Below are 20,272 nucleotides of genomic sequence, written 5' to 3' on the forward strand. Positions count from 1 at the left end.
ACACACTTCTCTCTCAGAAATGAGCATGTGGAGAGACGTTCGTTCATCTAGCACAAAGGGAACGGGTTGCAGGAGAAACTTTTTCTCTGGTTTCTCAGTCTGTTTCCAAGGGCTGGTTTGAAGATCCTGAAGTTTTCACTGTAAAAACGAGTTGGAGTTAGTATCTCCCCATATATATGTATGGAGTGGAGTTTGCTACTGAAGAGAATCTTTGTGTTCCCAACAAGCTAGATGAAGGACGGCTTTCACACACACTTCTCTCTCAGAACTGAGCATGTGAAGAGACGTTCGTTCATCTAGCCCAAAGGGAACGGGTTGCAGGAGAAACTTTTACTCTGGTTTCTCAGTCTGTTTCCAAGTGCTGGCTTGAAGATCCTGAAGTTTTCACTGTAAAAACGAGTTGGAACTAGTACCTCCCCATATGTATGTATGGAGTGGAGTTTGCAACTGAAGAGAAACTTTGTGTTCCCAACAAGCTAGATGAAGGACGGCTTTCACACACACTTATCACTCAGAACTGAGCATGTGGAGAGACGTTCGTTCATCTAGCAGAAAGGGAACGGGTTGCAGGAGAAACTTTTACTCTGGTTTCTCAGTCTGTTTCCTAGTGCCGTTTTGAAGTTCCTGCAGTTTTCACTGTAAACCCGAGTTGGAGCTAGTACCTCCCCATATATATGTATGGATTGGAGTTTGCAACTGAAGAGAAACTTTGTGTTCCCAAAAAGCTAGGTGAAAGACGGCTTTCACACACACTTCTCTCTCAGAACTGAGCATGTGGAGAGACGTTCGTTCATCTAGCACAAAGGGAACGGGTTGCAGGAGAAACTTTTACTCTGGTTTCTCAGTCTGTTTCCAAGTGCTGGTTTGAAGATCCTGAATTTTTCACTGTAAAAACGAGTTGGAACTAGTACCTCCCCATATATATGTATGGAGTGGAGTTTGCATCTGAAGAGAAACTTTGTGTTCAAAACAAGCTAGATGAAGTACGGCTTTCACACACACTTATCTCTCAGAACTGAGCATGTGGAGAGACATTCGTTCATCTAGCACAAAGGGAACGGGTTGCAGGAGAAACTTTTACTCTGGTTTCTCAGTCTGTTTCCTGGTGCCGGTTTGAAGTTCCTGCAGTTTTCACTGTAAACCCGAGTTGGAGCTAGTACCTCCCCATATATATGTATGGAGTGGAGTTTGCAACTGAAGAGAAACTTTGTGTTCCCAACAAGCTAGGTGAAGGACGGCTTTCACACACACTTCTCTCTCAGAACTGAGCATGTGGAGAGACGTTCTTTCATCTAGCACAAAGGGAACGGGTTGCAGGAGAAACTTTTACTCTGGTTTCTCAGTCTGTTTCCTGGTGCCGGTTTGAAGTTCCTGCAGTTTTCACTGTAAACCCGAGTTGGAGCTAGTACCTCCCCATATATATGTATGGAGTGGTGTTTGCAACTGAAGAGAAATTTTGTGTTCCCAACAAGCTAGATGAAGGACGGCTTTCACACACACTTCTCTCTCAGAACTGAGCATGTGGAGAGACGTTCTTTCATCTAGCACAAAGGGAACGTGTTGCAGGAGAAACTTTTACTCTGGTTTCTCAGTCTGTTTCCAAGTGCTGGTTTGAAGATCCTGAAGTTTTCACTGTAAAAACGAGTTGGAACTAGTACCTCCCCATATATATGTATGGAGTGGAGTTTGCAACTGAAGAGAAACTTTGTGTTCCCAACAAGCTAGATGAATGACGGCTTTCACACACACTTCTCTCTCAGAACTGAGCATGTGGAGAGACGTTCGTTCATCTAGCAAAAAGGGAACGGGTTGCAGGAGAAACTTTTACTCTGGTTTCTCAGTCTGTTTCCTGGTGCCGGTTTGAAGTTCCTGCAGTTTTCACTGTAAACCCGAGTTGGAGCTAGTACCTCCCCATATATATGTATGGAGTGGAGTTTGCAACTGAAGAGAATCTTTGTGTTCCCAACAAGCTAGATGAAGGACGGCTTTCACACAAACTTCTCTCTCAGTACTGAGCATGTGGAGAGACGTTCTTTCATCTAGCACAAAGGGAACGGGTTGCAGGAGAAACTTTTACTCTGGTTTCTCAGTCTGTTTCCAAGTGCTGGTTTGAAGATCCTGAAGTTTTCACTGTAAAAACGAGTTGGAACTAGTACCTCCCCCTATATATGTATGGAGTGGAGTTTGCAACTGAAGAGAAACTTTGTGTTCCCAACAAGCTAGATGAAGGACGGCTTTCACACACACTTCTCTCTCAGAACTGAGCATGTGGAGAGACGTACGTTCATCTAGCAAAAAGGGAACGGGTTGCAGGAGAAACTTTTACTCTGGTTTCTCAGTCTGTTTCCTGGTGCCGGTTTGAAGTTCCTGCAGTTTTCACTGTAAACCCGAGTTGGAGCTAGTACCTCCCCATATATATGTATGGAGTGGAGTTTGCAACTGAAGAGAAACTTTGTGTTCCCAACAAGCTAGGTGAAGTACGGCTTTCACACACACTTCTCTCTCAGAACTGAGCATGTGGAGAGACGTTCGTTCATCTAGCACAAAGGGAACGGGTTGCAGGAGAAACTTTTACTCTGGTTTCTCAGTCTATTTCCTAGTGCCGGTTTGAAGTTCCTGCAGTTTTCACTGTAAACCCGAGTTGGAGCTAGTACCTCCCCATATATATGTATGGAGTGGTGTTTGCAACTGAAGAGAAATTTTGTGTTCCCAACAAGCTAGATGAAGGACGGCTATCATACACACTTCTCTCTCAGAACTGAGCATGTGGAGAGACGTTCGTTCATCTAGCACAAAGGGAACGGGTTGCAGGAGAAACTTTTACTCTGGTTTCTCAGTCTGTTTCCAAGTGCTGGTTTGAAGATCCTGAAGTTTTCACTGTAAAAACGAGTTGGAACTAGTACCTCCCCATATATATGTATGGAGTGGAGTTTGCAACTGAAGAGAAACTTTGTGTTCCCAACAAGCTAGATGAAGGACGGCTTTCACACACACTTCTCTCTCAGAACTGAGCATGTGGAGAGACGTTCGTTCATCTAGCACAAAGGGAACGGGTTGCAGGAGAAACTTTTACTCTGGTTTCTCAGTCTGTTTCCTGGTGCCGGATTGAAGTTCCTGCCGTTTTCACTGTAAATCCGAGTTGGAGCTAGTACCTCCCCATATATGTGTATGGAGTGGAGTTTGCAACTGAAGAGAAACTTTGTGTTCCCAACAAGCTAGGTGAAGGACGGCTTTCACACACACTTCTCTCTCAGAACTGAGCATGTGGAGAGACGTTCTTTCATCTAGCACAAAGGGAACGGGTTGCAGGAGAAACTTTTACTCTGGTTTCTCAGTCTGTTTCCTGGTGCCGGTTTGAAGTTCCTGCAGTTTTCACTGTAAACCCGAGTTGGAGCTAGTACCACCCCATATATATGTATGGAGTGGTGTTTGCAACTGAAGAGAAATTTTGTGTTCCCAACAAGCTAGATGAAGGACGGCTTTCACACACACTTCTCTCTCAGAACTGAGCATGTGGAGAGACGTTCTTTCATCTAGCACAAAGGGAAAGGGTTGCAGGAGAAACTTTTACTCTGGTTTCTCAGTCTGTTTCCAAGTGCTGGTTTGAAGATCCTGAAGTTTTCACTGTACAAACGATTTGGAACTAGTACCTCCCCATATATATGTATGGAGTGGAGTTTGCAACTGAAGAGAAACTTTGTGTTCCCAACAAGCTAGATGAAGGACGGCTTTCACACACACTTCTCTCTCAGAACTGAGCATGTGGAGAGACGTTCGTTCATCTAGCAAAAAGGGAACGGGTTGCAGGAGAAACTTTTACTCTGGTTTCTCAGTCTGTTTCCTGGTGCCGGTTTGAAGTTCCTGCAGTTTTCACTGTAAACCCGAGTTGGAGCTAGTACCTCCCCATATATATGTATGGAGTGGAATTTGCAACTGAAGAGAAACTTTGTGTTCCCAACAAGCTAGGTGAAGGACGGCTTTCACACACACTTATCTCTCAGAACTGAGCATGTGGAGAGACGTTCGTTCATCTAGCACAAAGGGAACGGGTTGCAGGAGAAACTTTTACTCTGGTTTCTCAGTCTGCTTCCTAGTGCCGGTTTCAAGTTCCTGCAGTTTTCACTGTAAACCCGAGTTGGAGCTAGTACCTCCCCATATATATGTATGGAGTGGAGTTTGCAACTGAAGAGAAACTTTGTGTTCCCAACAAGCTAGATGAAGGACGTCTTTCACACACACTTATCACTCAGAACTGAGCATGTGGAGAGACGTTCGTTCATCTAGCACAAAGGGAACGGGTTGCAGGAGAAACTTTTTCTCTGGTTTCTCAGTCTGTTTCCTAGTGCCGGTTTCAAGTTCCTGCAGTTTTCACTGTAAACCCGAGTTGGAGCTAGTACCTCCCCATATATATGTATGGAGTGGAGTTTGCAACTGAAGAGAAACTTTGTGTTCCCAACAAGCTAGGTGAAGGACGGCTTTCACACACACTTTTCTCTCAGAACTGAGCATGTGGAGAGACGTTCGTTCATCTAGCACAAAGGGAACGGGTTGCAGGAGAAACTTTTACTCTGGTTTCTCAGTCTGTTTCCTAGTGCCGGTTTGAAGTTCCTGCAGTTTTCACTGTAAACCCGAGTTGGAGCTAGTATTTCCCCATATATATGTATGGAGTGGTGTTTGCAACTGAAGAGAAATTTTGTGTTCCCAACAAGCTAGATGAAGGACGGCTTTCACACACACTTCTCTCTCAGAACTGAGCATGTGAAGAGACGTTCGTTCATCTAGCACAAAGGGAACGGGTTGCAGGAGAAACTTTTACTCTGGTTTCTCAGTCTGTTTCCAAGTGCTGGCTTGAAGATCCTGAAGTTTTCACTGTAAAAACGAGTTGGAACTAGAACCTCCCCATATGTATGTATGGAGTGGAGTTTGCAACTGAAGAGAAACTTTGTGTTCTCAACAAGCTAGATGAAGGACGACTTTCACACACACTTATCACTCAGAACTGAGCATGTGGAGAGACGTTCGTTCATCTAGCACAAAGGGAAGGGGTTGCAGGAGAAACTTTTACTCTGGTTTCTCAGTCTGTTTCCAAGTGCCGGTTTGAAGTTCCTGCAGTTTTCACTGTAAACCCGAGTTGGAGCTAGTACCTCCCCATATATATGTATGGAGTGGAGTTTGCAACTGAAGAGAAACTTTGTGTTCCCAACAAGCTAGGTGAAGGACGGCTTTCACACACACTTCTCTCTCAGAACTGAGCATGTGGAGAGACGTTCGTTCATGTAGCATAAAAGGAACGGGTTGCAGGAGAAATTTTACTCCGGTTTCTCAGTGTATTTCCTAGTGCCGGTTTGAAGTTCCTGCAGTTTTCACTGTAAAAACGAGTTGAATCTGGTACCTCCCCATATTTATGTATGGAGTGTAGTTTGCAACTGAAGAGAAACTTTGTGTTCCCAACAAGCTAGATGAAGGACGGCTTTCACACACACTTCTCTCTCAGAACTGAGCATGTGAAGAGACGTTCGTTCATCTAGCACAAAGGGAACGGGTTGCAGGAGAAACTTTTACTCTGGTTTCTCAGTCTGTTTCCAAGTGCTGGCTTGAAGATCCTGAAGTTTTCACTGTAAAAACGAGTTGGAACTAGTACCTCCCCATATGTATGTATGGAGTGGAGTTTGCAACTGAAGAGAAACTTTGTGTTCCCAACAAGCTAGATGAAGGACGGCTTTCACACACACTTATCACTCAGAACTGAGCATGTGGAGAGACGTTCGTTCATCTAGCACAAAGGGAACGGGTTGCAGGAGAAACTTTTACTCTGGTTTCTCAGTCTGTTTCCTGGTGCCGGTATGAAGTTCCTGCAGTTTTCACTGTAAACCCGAGTTGGAGCTAGTACCTCCCCATATATATGTATGGAGTGGATTTTGCAACTGAAGAGAAACTTTGTGTTCCCAAAAAGCTAGGTGAAAGACGGCTTTCACACACACTTCTCTCTCAGAACTGAGCATGTGGAGAGACGTTCGTTCATCTAGCACAAAGGGAACGGGTTGCAGGAGAAACTATTACTCTGGTTTCTCAGTCTGTTTCCAAGTGCTGGTTTGAAGATCCTGAAGTTTTCACTGTACAAACGAGTTGGAACTAGTACCTCCCCATATATATGTATGGAGTGGAGTTTGCAACTGAAGAGAAACTTTGTGTTCCCAACAAGCTAGATGAAGGACGGCTTTCACACACACTTCTCTCTCAGAACTGAGCATGTGGAGAGACGTTCGTTCATCTAGCACAAAGGGAACGGGTTGCAGGAGAAACTTTTACTCTGGTTTCTCAGTCTGTTTCCTGGTGCCGGATTGAAGTTCCTGCCGTTTTCACTGTAAACCCGAGTTGGAGCTAGTACCTCCCCATATATGTGTATGGAGTGGAGTTTGCAACTGAAGAGAAACTTTGTGTTCCCAACAAGCTAGGTGAAAGACGGCTTTCACACACACTTCTCTCTCAGAACTGAGCATGTGGAGAGACGTTCTTTCATCTAGCACAAAGGGAACGGGTTGCAGGAGAAACTTTTACTCTGGTTTCTCAGTCTGTTTCCTGGTGCCGGTTTGAAATTCCTGCAGTTTTCACTGTAAACCCGAGTTGGAGCTAGTACCTCCCCATATATATGTATGGAGTGGTGTTTGCAACTGAAGAGAAATTTTGTGTTCCCAACAAGCTAGATGAAGAACGGCTTTCACACACACTTCTCTCTCAGAACTGAGCATGTGGAGAGACGTTCTTTCATCTAGCACAAAGGGAACGGGTTGCAGGAGAAACTTTTACTCTGGTTTCTCAGTCTGTTTCCAAGTGCTGGTTTGAAGATCCTGAAGTTTTCACTGTAAAAACGAGTTGGAACTAGTACCTCCCCATATATATGTATGGAGTGGAGTTTGCAACTGAAGAGAAACTTTGTGTTCCCAACAAGCTAGATGAAGGACGGCTTTCACACACACTTCTCTCTCAGAACTGAGCATGTGGAGAGACGTTCGTTCATCTAGCAAAAAGGGAACGGGTTGCAGGAGAAACTTTTACTCTGGTTTCTCAGTCTGTTTCCTGGTGCCGGTTTGAAGTTCCTGCAGTTTTCACTGTAAACCCGAGTTGGAGCTAGTACCTCCCCATATATATGTATGGAGTGGAGTTTGCAACTGAAGAGAAACTTTGTGTTCCCAACAAGATATGTGAAGGACGGCTTTCACACACACTTATCTCTCAGAACTGAGCATGTGGAGAGACGTTCGTTCATCTAGCACAAAGGGAACGGGTTGCAGGAGAAACTTTTACTCTGGTTTCTCAGTCTGCTTCCTAGTGCCGGTTTCAAGTTCCTGCAGTTTTCACTGTAAACCCGAGTTGGAGCTAGTACCTCCCCATATATATGTATGGAGTGGAGTTTGCAACTGAAGAGAAACTTTGTGTTCCCAACAAGCTAGGTGAAGTACGGCTTTCACACACACTTCTCTCTCAGAACTGAGCATGTGGAGAGACGTTCGTTCATCTAGCACAAAGGGAACGGGTTGCAGGAGAAACTTTTACTCTGGTTTCTCAGTCTGTTTCCTGGTGCCGGTTTGAAGTTCCTGCAGTTTTCACTGTAAACCCGAGATGGAGCTAGTACCTCCCCATATATATGTATGGAGTGGTGTTTGCAACTGAAGAGATATTTTGTGTTCCCAACAAGCTAGATGAAGGACGGCTATCATACACACTTCTCTCTCAGAACTGAGCATGTGGAGAGACGTTCGTTCATATAGCAAAAAGGGAACGGGTTGCAGGAGAAACTTTTACTCTGGTTTCTCAGTCTGTTTCCTGGTGCCGGTTTGAAGTTCCTGCAGTTTTCACTGTAAACCCGAGTTGGAGCTAGTACCTCCCCATATATATGTATGGAGTGGAGTTTGCAACTGAAGAGAATCTTTGTGTTCCCAACAAGCTAGGTGAAGGACGGCTTTCACACACACTTATCTCTCAGAACTGAGCATGTGGAGAGACGTTCGTTCATCTAGCACAAAGGGAACGGGTTGCAGGAGAAACTTTTTCTCTGGTTTCTCAGTCTGTTTCCTGGTGCCGGTTTGAAGTTCCTGCAGTTTTCACTGTAAACCCGAGTTGGAGCTAGTACCTCCCCATATATATGTATGGAGTGGAGTTTGCAACTGAAGAGAAACTTTGTGTTCCCAACAAGCTAGGTGAAGGACGGCTTTCACACACACTTATCTCTCAGAACTGAGCATGTGGAGAGACGTTCGTTCATCTAGCACAAAGGGAACGGGTTGCAGGAGAAACTTTTACTCTGTTTTCTCAGTCTTCTTCCTAGTGCCGGTTTCAAGTTCCTGCAGTTTTCACTGTAAACCCGAGTTGGAGCTAGTACATCTCCATATATATGTATGGAGTGGAGTTTGCAACTGAAGAGAAACTTTGTGTTCCCAACAAGCTAGGTGAAGGACGGCTTTCACACACACTTCTCTCTCAGAACTGAGCATGTGGAGAGACGTTCGTTCATCTAGCAGAAAGGGAACGGGTTGCAGGAGAAACTTTTACTCTGGTTTCTCAGTCTGTTTCCTAGTGCCGGTTTGAAGTTCCTGCAGTTTTCACTTTAAACCCGAGTTGGAGCTAGTACCTCCCCATATATATGTATGGAGTGGAGTTAGCAACTGAAGAGAAACTTTGTGTTCCCAAAAAGCTAGGTGAAGGTCGGCTTTCATACACACTTCTCTCTCAGAACTGAGCATGTGGAGAGACGTTCGTTCATCTAGCAAAAAGGGAACGGGTTGCAGGAGAAACTTTTACTCTGGTTTCTCAGTCTGTTTCCTAGTGCCGGTTTCAAGTTCCTGCAGTTTTCACTGTAAAACCGAGTTGGAGCTAGTACATCTCCATATATATGTATGGAGTGGAGTTTGCAACTGAAGAGAAACTTTGTGTTCCCAACAAGCTAGATGAAGGACGGCTTTCACACACACTTCTCTCTCAGAACTGAGCATGTGGAGAGACGTTCGTTCATCTAGCACAAAGGGAACGGGTTGCAGTAGAAACTTTTACTCTGGTTTCTCAGTCTGTTTCCAAGTGCTGGTATGAAGATCCTGAAGTTTTCACTGTAAAAACGAGTTGGAACTAGTACCTCCCCATATATATGTATGGAGTGGAGTTTGCAACTGAAGAGAAACTTTGTGTTCCCAACAAGCTAGATGAAGGACGGCTTTCACACACACTTCTCTCTCAGAACGGAGCATGTGGAGAGACGTTCCTTCATCTAGCACAAAGGGAATGGGTTGCAGGAGAAACTTTTACTCTGGTTTCTCAGTCTGTTTCCAAGTGCTGGTTTGAAGATCCTGAAGTTTTCACTGTAAAAACGAGTTGGAACTAGTACCTCCCCATATATATGTATGGAATGGAGTTTGCAACTGAAGAGAAACTTTGTGTTCAAAACAAACTAGATGAAGGACGGCTTTCACACACACTTATCTCTCAGAACTGAGCATGTGGAGAGACGTTCGTTCATCTAGCACAAAGGGAACGGGTTGCAGGAGAAACTTTTACTCTGGTTTGTCAGTCTGTTTCCTGGTGCCGGTTTGAAGTTCCTGCAGTTTTCACTGTAAAACCGAGTTGGAGCTTGTACCTCCCCATATATATGTATGGAGTGGAGTTTGCAACTGAAGAGAAACTTTGTGTTCCCAACAAGCTAGGTGAAGGACGGCTTTCACACACACTTCTCTCTCAGAACTGAGCATGTGGAGAGACGTTCGTTCATCTAGCACAAAGGGAACGGGTTGCAGGAGAAACTTTTACTCTGGTTTCTCAGTCTGTTTCCTAGAGCCGGTTTGAAGTTCCTGTAGTTTACACTGTAAAACAGAGTTGGAGCTAGTACCTCCCCATATATATGTATGGAGTGGTGTTTGCAACTGAAGAGAAATTTTGTGTTCCCTACAAGCTAGATGAAGGACGGCTTTCACACACACTTCTCTCTCAGAACTGAGCATGTGGAGAGACGTTCGTTCATCTAGCACAAAGGGAACGGGTTGCATGAGAATCTTTTACTCTGGTTTCTCAGTCTGTTTCCAAGTGCTTGTTTGAAGATCCTGAAGTTTTCACTGTAAAAACGAGTTGGAACTAGTAACTCCCCATATATATGTATGGAGTGGAGTTTGCAACTGAAGAGAAACTTTGTGTTCCCAACAAGCTAGATGAAGGACGGCTTTCACACACACTTCTCTCTCAGAACTGAGCATGTGGAGAGACGTTCGTTCATCTAGCACAAATGGAACGGGTTGCAGGAGAAACTTTTACTCTGGTTTCTCAGTCTGTTTCCAAGTGCTGGTTTGAAGATCTTGAAGTTTTCACTGTAAAAACGAGTTGGAACTAGTACCTCCCCATATATATGTATGGAGTGGAGTTTGCAACTAAAGAGAAACTTTGTGTTCCCAACAAGATAGATGAAGGACGGCTTTCATACACACTTCTCTCTCAGAACTGAGCATGTGGAGAGACGTTCGTTCATCTAGCACAAAGGGAACGGGTTGCAGGAGAAACTTTTACTCTGGTTTCTCAGTCTGTTTCCAAGTGCTTGTTTGAAGATCCTGAAGTTTTCACTGTAAAAACGAGTTGGAACTAGTAACTCCCCATATATATGTATGGAGTGGAGTTTGCAACTGAAGAGAAACTTTGTGTTCCCAACAAGCTAGATGAAGGACGGCTTTCACACACACTTCTCTCTCAGAACTGAGCATGTGGAGAGACTTTCGTTCATCTAGCACAAAGGGAACGGGTTGCAGGAGAAACTTTTACTCTGGTTTGTCAGTCTGTTTCCTGGTGCCGGTTTGCAGTTCCTGCAGTTTTCACTGTAAACCCGAGTTGGAGCTAGTACCTCCCCATATATATGTATGGAGTGGAGTTTGCAACTGAAGAGAAACTTTGTGTTCCCAACAAGCTAGGTGAAGGACGGCTTTCACACACACTTATCTCTCAGAACTGAGCATGTGGAGAGACGTTCGTTCATCTAGCACAAAGGGAACGGGTTGCAGGAGAAACTTTTACTCTGGTTTCTCAGTCTGCTTCCTAGTGCCGGTTTCAAGTTCCTGCAGTTTTCACTGTAAACCCGAGTTGGAGCTAGTACCTCCCCATATATATGTATGGAGTGGAGTTTGCAACTGAAGAGAAACTTTGTGTTCCCAACAAGCTAGGTGAAGGACGGCTTTCACACACACTTCTCTCTCAGAACTGAGCATGTGGAGAGACGTTCGTTCATCTAGCACAAAGGGAACGGGTTGCAGGAGAATCTTTTACTCTGGTTTCTCAGTCTGTTTCCTAGTGCCGGTTTGAAGTTCCTGTAGTTTTCACTGTAAAACCGAGTTGGAGCTAGTACCTCCCCATATATATGTATGGAGTGGTGTTTGCAACTGAAGAGAAATTTTGTGTTCCCAACAAGCTAGATGAAGGACGGCTTTCACACACACTTCTCTCTCAGAACTGAGCATGTGGAGAGACGTTCGTTCATCTAGCACAAAGGGAACGGGTTGCAGGAGAAACTTTTACTCTGGTTTCTCAGTCTGTTTCCAAGTGCTGGTTTGAAGATCCTGAAGTTTTCACTGTAAAAACGATTTGGAACTAGTATCTCCCCATATATATGTATGGAGTGGAGTTTGCAACTGAAGAGAAACTTTGTGTTCCCAACAAGCTAGATGAAGGACGACTTTCACACACAATTATCTCTCAGAACTGAGCATGTGGAGAGACGTTCGTTCATCTAGCACAAAGGGAACGGGTTGCAGGAGAAACTTTTACTCTGGTTTCTCAGTCTGTTTCCTGGTGCCGGTTTGAAGTTCCTGCAGTTTTCACTGTAAACCCGAGTTGGAGCTAGTACCTCCCCATATATATGTATGTAGTGGAGTTTGCAACTGAAGAGAAACTTTGTGTTCCCAACAAGCTAGGTGAAGGACGGCTTTCACACACACTTTTCTCTCAGAACTGAGCATGTGGAGAGACGTTCGTTCGTCTAGCACAAAGGGAACGGGTTGCTGGAGAAACTTTTACTCTGGTTTCTAAGTCTGTTTCCTAGTGCCGGTTTGAAGTTCCTGTAGTTTTCACTGTAAAACCGAGTTGGAGCTAGTACCTCCCCATATATATGTATGGAGTGGTGTTTGCAACTGAAGAGAAATTTTGTGTTCCCTACAAGCTAGATGAAGGACGGCTTTCACACACACTTCTCTCTCAGAACTGAGCATGTGGTGAGACGTTCGTTCATCTAGCACAAAGGGAACGGGTTGTAGGAGAAACTTTTACTCTGGTATCTCAGTCTGTTTCCAAGTGCTGGTTTGAAGATCCTTAAGTTTTCACTGTAAAAACGAGTTGGAACTAGTACCTCCCCATATATATGTATGGAGTGGAGTTTGCAACTAAAGAGAAACTTTGTGTTCCTAACAAGCTAGATGAAGGACGGCTTTCACACACAATTCTCTCTCAGAACTGAGCATGTGGAGAGACGTTCGTTCATCTAGCACAAAGGGAACGGGTTGCAGGAGAAACTTTTTCTCTGGTTTCTCAGTCTGTTTCCTGGTGCCGGTTTGAAGTTCCTGCAGTTTTCACTGTAAACCCGAGTTGGAGCTAGTACCTCCCCATATATATGTATGGAGTGGAGTTTGCAACTGAAGAGAAACTTTGTGTTCCCAACAAGCTAGGTGAAGGACGGCTTTCACACACACTTATCTCTCAGAACTGAGCATGTGGAGAGACGTTCGTTCATCTAGCACAAAGGGAACGGGTTGCAGGAGAAACTTTTACTCTGGTTTCTCAGTCTGCTTCCTAGTGCCGGTTTCAACTTCCTGCAGTTTTCACTGTAAACCCGAGTTGGAGCTTGTACATCTCCATATATATGTATGGAGTGGAGTTTGCAACTGAAGAGAAACTTTGTGTTCCCAACAAGCTAGATGAAGGACGGCTTTCACACACACTTCTCTCTCAGAACGGAGCATGTGGAGAGACGTTCGTTCATCTAGCACAAAGGGAACGGGTTGCAGGAGAAACTTTTACTCTGGTTTGTCAGTCTGTTTCCTGGTGCCGGTTTGAAGTTCCTGCAGTTTTCACTGTAAAACCGAGTTGGAGCTTGTACCGCCCCATATATATGTATGGAGTGGAGTTTGCAACTGAAGAGAAACTTTGTGTTCCCAACAAGCTAGGTGAAGGACGGCTTTCACACACACTTCTCTCTCAGAACTGAGCATGTGGAGAGACGTTCGTTCATGTAGCACAAAGGGAACGGGTTGCAGGAGAAACTTTTACTCTGGTTTCTCAGTCTGTTTCCTAGAGCCGGTTTGAAGTTCCTGTAGTTTACACTGTAAAACAGAGTTGGAGCTAGTACCTCCCCATATATATGTATGGAGTGGTGTTTGCAACTGAAGAGAAATTTTGTGTTCCCAACAAGCTAGATGAAGGACGGCTTTCACACACACTTCTCTCTCAGAACTGAGCATGTGGAGAGACGTTCGTTCATCTAGCACAAAGGGAACGGGTTGCAGGAGAATCTTTTACTCTGGTTTCTCAGTCTGTTTCCAAGTGCTGGTTTGAAGATCCTGAAGTTTTCACTGTAAAAACGAGTTGGAACTAGTAACTCCCCATATATATGTATGGAGTGGAGTTTGCAACTGAAGAGAAACTTTGTGTTCCCAACAAGCTAGATGAAGGACGGCTTTCACACACACTTCTCTCTCAGAACTGAGCATGTGGAGAGACGTTCGTTCATCTAGCACAAATGGAACGGGTTGCAGGAGAAACTTTTACTCTGGTTTCTCAGTCTGTTTCCAAGTGCTGGTTTGAAGATCTTGAAGTTTTCACTGTAAAAACGAGTTGGAACTAGTACCTCCCCATATATATGTATGGAGTGGAGTTTGCAACTAAAGAGAAACTTTGTGTTCCCAACAAGATAGATGAAGGACGGCTTTCACACACACTTCTCTCTCAGAACTGAGCATGTGGAGAGACGTTCGTTCATCTAGCACAAAGGGAACGGGTTGCAGGAGAAACTTTTACTCTGGTTTCTCAGTCTGTTTCCTGGTGCCGGTTTGAAGTTCCTGCAGTTTTCACTGTAAACCCGAGTTGGAGCTAGTACCTACCCATATATATGTATGGAGTGGAGTTTGCAACTGAAGAGAAACTTTGTGTTCCCAACAAGATAGGTGAAGGACGGCTTTCACACACACTTATCTCTCAGAACTGAGCATGTGGAGAGACGTTCGTTCATCTAGCACAAAGGGAACGGGTTGCAGGAGAAACTTTTACTCTGGTTTCTCAGTCTGCTTCCTAGTGCCGGTTTCAAGTTCCTGCAGTTTTCACTGTAAACCCGAGTTGGGGCTAGTACATCTCCATATATATGTATGGAGTGGAGTTTGCAACTGAAGAGAAACTTTGTGTTCCCAACAAGCTAGGTGAAGGACGGCTTTCACACACACTTCTCTCTCAGAACTGAGCATGTGGAGAGACGTTCGTTCATCTAGCACAAATGGAACGGGTTGCAGGAGAAACTTTTACTCTGGTTTCTCAGTCTGTTTCCTAGTGCCGGTTTGAAGATCCTGCAGTTTTCACTGTAAACCCGAGTTGGAGCTAGTACCTCCCCATATATATGTATGGAGTGGTGTTTGCAACTAAAGAGAAATTTTGTGTTCACAACAAGCTAGATGAAGGACGGCTTTCACACACACTTCTCTCTCAGAACTGAGCATGTGGAGAGACGTTCGTTCATCTAGCACAAAGGGAACGGGTTGCAGGAGAAACTTTTACTCTGGTTTCTCAGTCTGTTTCCAAGTGCTGGTTTGAAGATCCTGAAGTTTTCACTGTAAAACGAGTTGGAACTAGTACCTCCCCATATATATGTATGGAGTGGAGTTTGCAACTGAAGAGAAACTTTGTGTTCCAAACAAGCTAGATGAAGGACGTCTTTCACACACACTTCTCTCTCAGAACTGAGCATGTGGAGAGACTTTCGTTCATCTAGCACAAAGGGAACGGGTTGCAGGAGAAACTTTTACTCTGGTTTGTCAGTCTGTTTCCTGGTGCCGGTTTGTAGTTCCTGCAGTTTTCACTGTAAACCCGAGTTGGAGCTAGTACCTCCCCATATATATGTATGGAGTGGAGTTTGCAACTGAAGAGAAACTTTGTGTTCCCAACAAGCTAGGTGAAGGACGGCTTTCACACACACTTATCTCTCAGAACTGAGCATGTGGAGAGACGTTCGTTCATCTAGCACAAAGGGAACGGTTTGCAGGAGAAACTTTTACTCTGGTTTCTCAGTCTGCTTCCTAGTGCCGGTTTCAAGTTCCTGCAGTTTTCACTGTAAACCCGAGTTGGAGCTAGTACCTCCCCATATATATGTATGGAGTGGAGTTTGCAACTGAAGAGAAACTTTGTGTTCCCAACAAGCTAGGTGAAGGACGGCTTTCACACACACTTCTCTCTCAGAACTGAGCATGTGGAGAGACGTTCGTTCATCTAGCACAAAGGGAACGGGTTGCAGGAGAAACTTTTACTCTGGTTTCTCAGTCTGTTTCCTAGTGCCGGTTTGAAGTTCCTGTAGTTTTCACTGTAAAACCGAGTTGGAGCTAGTACCTCCCCATATATATGTATGGAGTGGTGTTTGCAACTGAAGAGAAATTTTGTGTTCCCAACAAGCTAGATGAAGGACGGCTTTCACACACACTTCTCTCTCAGAACTGAGCATGTGGAGAGACGTTCGTTCATCTAGCACAAAGGGAACGGGTTGCAGGAGAAACTTTTACTCTGGTTTCTCAGTCTGTTTCCAAGTGCTGGTTTGAAGATCCTGAAGTTTTCACTGTAAAAACGAGTTGGAACTAGTACCTCCCCATATATATGTATGGAGTGGAGTTTGCAACTGAAGAGAAACGTTGTGTTCCCAACAAGCTAGATGAAGGACGGCTTTCACACACACTACTCTCTCAGAACTGAGCATGTGGAGAGACGTTCGTTCATCTAGCACAAAGGGAACGGGTTGCAGGAGAAACTTTTACTCTGGTTTCTCAGTCTGTTTCCTGGTGCCGGTTTGAAGTTCCTGCAGTTTTCACTGTAAACCCGAGTTGGAGCTAGTACCTCCCCATATATATGTATGGAGTGGAGTTTGCAACTGAAGAGAAACTTTGTGTTCCCAACAAGCTAGGTGAAGGACGGCTTTCACACACACTTATCTCTCAGAACTGAGCATGTGGAGAGACGTTCGTTCATCTAGCACAAAGGGAACGGGTTGCTGGAGAAACTTTTACTCTGGTTTCTCAGTCTGTTTCCTAGTGCCGGTTTGAAGTTCCTGTAGTTTTCACTGTAAAACCGAGTTGGAGCTAGTACCTCCCCATATATATGTATGGAGTGGTGTTTGCAACTGAAGAGAAATTTTGTGTTCCCAACAAGCTAGATGAAGTACGGCTTTCACACACACTTCTCTCTCAGAACTGAGCATGTGGTGAGACGTTCGTTCATCTAGCACAAAGGGAACGGGTTGCAGAAGAAACTTTTACTCTGGTTTCTCAGTCTGTTTCCAAGTGCTGGTTTGAAGATCCTGAAGTTTTCACTGTAAAAACGAGTTGGAACTAGTACCTCCCCATATATATGTATGGAGTGGAGTTTGCAACTAAAGAGAAACTTTGTGTTCCTAACAAGCTAGATGAAGGACGGCTTTCACACACACTTCTCTCTCAGACCTGAGCATGTGGAGAGACTTTCGTTCATCTAGCACAAATGGAACGGGTTGCAGGGGAAACTTTTACTCTGGTTCCTCAGTCTGTTTCCTGGTGCCGGTTTGAAGTTCCTGCAGTTTTCATTGTAAACCCGAGTTGGAGCTAGTACCTCCCCATATATATGTATGGAGTGGAGTTTGCAACTGAAGAGAAACTTTGTGTTCCCAACAAGCTAGGTGAAGGACGGCTTTCACACACATTTCTCTCTCAGAACTGAGCATGTGGTGAGACTTTCGTTCATCTAGCACAAAGGGAACGGGTTACAGGAGAAACTTTTACTCTGGTTTCTCAGTCTGTTTCCTGGTGCCGGTTTGAAGTTCCTGCAGTTTTCACTGTAAACCCGAGTTGGAGCTAGTACCTCCCCATATATATGTATGGACTGGAGTTTGCAACTGAAGAGAAACTTTGTGTTCCCAACAAGCTAGGTGAAGGACGGCTTTCACACACACTTCTCTCTCAGAACTGAGCATGTGGAGAGAAGTTCGTTCATCTAGCACAAAGGGAACGGGTTGCAGGAGAAACTTTTACTCTGGTTTCTCAGTCTGTTTCCTAGTGCCGGTTTGAAGTTCCTGCAGTTTTCACTGTAAACCCGAGTTGGAGCTAGTACATCTCCATATATATGTATGGATTGGAGTTTGCAACTGAAGAGAAACTTTGTGTTCCCAACAAGCTAGGTGAAGGACGGCTTTCACACACACTTCCCTCTCAGAACTGAGCATGTGGAGAGACGTTCGTTCATCTAGCACAAAGGGAACGGGTTGCAGTAGAAACTTTTACTCTGGTTTCTCAGTCTGTTTCCAAGTGCTGGTTTGAAGATCCTGAAGTTTTCACTGTAAAAACGAGTTGGAACTAGTACCTCCCCATATATATGTATGGAGTGGAGTTTGCAACTGAAGAGAAACTTTGTGTTCCCAACAAGCAAGATGAAGGACGGCTTTCACACACAATTCTCTCTCTCAGAACTGAGCATGTGGAGAGACGTTCGTTCATCTAGCACAAAGGGAACGGGTTGCAGGAGAAACTTTTACTCTGTTTTCTCAGTCTGTTTCCAAGTGCTGGTTTGAAGATCCTGTAGTTTTCACTGTAAAAACGAGTTGGAACTAGTACCTCCCCATATATATGTATGGAGTGGAGTTTGCAACTGAAGAGAAACTTTGTGTTCCCAACAAGCTAGATGAAGGACGGCTTTCACACACACTTCTCTCTCAGAACTGAGCATGTGGAGAGACGTTCGTTCATCTAGCACAAAGGGAACGGGTAGCAGGAGAAACTTTTCCTCTGGTTTCGCAGTCTGTTTCCTGGTGCCGGGTTGAAGTTCCTGCAGTTTTCACTGTAAACCCGAGTTGGAGCTAGTACCTCCCCATATATATGTATGGAGTGGAGTTTGCAACTGAAGAGAAACTTTGTGTTCAAAACAAGCTAGATGAAGGACGGCTTTCACACACACTTCTCTCTCAGAACTGAGCATGTGGAGAGACGTTCGTTCATCTAGCACAAAGGGAACGATTTGCAGGAGAAACTTTTACTCTGGTTTCTCAGTCTGTTTCCTGGTGCCGGTTTGAAGTTCCTGCAGTTTTCACTGTAAACCCGAGTTGGAGCTAGTACCTCCCCATATATATGTATGGAGTGGAGTTTGCAACTGAAGAGAAACTTTGTGTTCCCAACAAGCTAGGTGAAGGACGGCTTTCACACACACTTATCTCTCAGAACTGAGCATGTGGAGAGACGTTCGTTCATCTAGCACAAAGGGAACGGGTTGCAGGAGAAACATTTACTCTGGTTTCTCAGTCTGTTTCCTAGTGCCGGTTTGAAGTTCCTGTAGTTTTCACTGTAAAACCGAGTTGGAGCTTGTACCTCGCCATATATATGTATGGAGTGGTGTTTGCAACTGAAGAGAAATTTTGTGTTCCAAACAAGCTAGATGAAGGACGGCTTTCACACACACTTCTCTCTCAGAACTGAGCATGTGGAGAGACGTTCGTTCATCTAGCACAAAGGGAACGGGTTGCAGGAGAAACTTTTACTCTGGTTTCTCAGTCTGTTTCCAAGTGCTGGTTTGAAGATCCTGAAGTTTTCACTGTAAAAACGAGTTGGAACTAGTACCTCCCCATATATATGTATGGAGTGGAGTTTGCAACTGAAGAGAAACTTTGTGTTCCCAACAAGCTTGATGAAGGACGGCTTTCAGACACACTTCCCTCTCAGAACTGAGCATGTGGAGAGACGTTCGTTCATCTAGCACAAAGGGAACGGGTTGCAGGAGAAACATTTACTCTGGTTTCTCAGTCTGTTTCCTGGTGCCGGTTTGAAGTTCCTGCAGTTTTCACTGTAAACCCGAGTTGGAGCTAGTACCTCCCCATATATATGTATGGAGTGGAGTTTGCAACTGAAGAGAAACTTTGTGTTCCCAACTAGCTAGGTAAAGGACGGCTTTCACACACACTTATCTCTCAGAACTGAGCATGTGGAGAGACGTTCGTTCATCTAGCACAAAGGGAACGGGTTGCAGGAGAAACTTTTACTCTGGTTTCTCAGTCTGCTTCCTAGTGCCGGTTTCAAGTTCCTGCAGTTTTCACTGTAAACCCGAGTTGGAGCTAGTACATCTCCATATATATGTATGGAGTGGAGTTTGCAACTGAAGAGAAACTTTGTGTTCCCAACAAGCTAGGTGAAGGATCGCTTTCACACACACTTATCTCTCAGAACTGAGCATGTGGAGAGACGTTCGTTCATCTAGCACAAAGGAACGGGTTGCAGTAGAAACTTTTACTCTGGTTTCTCAGTCTGTTTCCAAGTGCTGGTTTGAAGATCCTGAAGTTTTCACTGTAAACCCGAGTTGGAGCTAGTACCTCCCCATATATATGTATGGAGTGGAGTTTGCAACTGAAGAGAAACTTTGTGTTCAAAACAAGCTAGATGAAGGACGGCTTCCACACACACTTCTCTCTCAGAACTTAGCATGTGGAGAGACGTTCGTTCATCTAGCACAAAGGGAACGGGTTGCAGGAGAAACTTTTACTCTGGTTTCTCAGTCTGTTTCCTGGTGCCGGTTTGAAGTTCCTGCAGTTTTCTCTGTAAACCCGAGTTGGAGCTAGTACCTCCCCATATATATGTATGGAGTGGAGTTTGCAACTGAAGAGAAACTTTGTGTTCCCAACAAGCTAGGTGAAGGACGGCTTTCACACACACTTATCTCTCAGAACTGAGCATGTGGAGAGACGTTCGTTCATCTAGCACAAAGGGAACGGGTTGCAGGAGAAACATTTACTCTGGTTTCTCAGTCTGTTTCCTAGTGCCGGTTTGAAGTTCCTGTAGTTTTCACTGTAAAACCGAGTTGGAGCTTGTACCTCGCCATATATATGTATGGAGTGGTGTTTGCAACTGAAGAGAAATTTTGTGTTCCAAACAAGCTAGATGAAGGACGGCTTTCACACACACTTCTCTCTCAGAACTGAGCATGTTGAGAGACGTTCGTTCATCTAGCACAAAGGGAACGGGTTGCAGGAGAAACTTTTACTCTGGTTTCTCAGTCTGTT

Source organism: Camelus bactrianus, chromosome 19 (assembly GCF_048773025.1).
Source record: "Camelus bactrianus isolate YW-2024 breed Bactrian camel chromosome 19, ASM4877302v1, whole genome shotgun sequence".
Lineage (NCBI taxonomy): Eukaryota > Metazoa > Chordata > Mammalia > Artiodactyla > Camelidae > Camelus > Camelus bactrianus.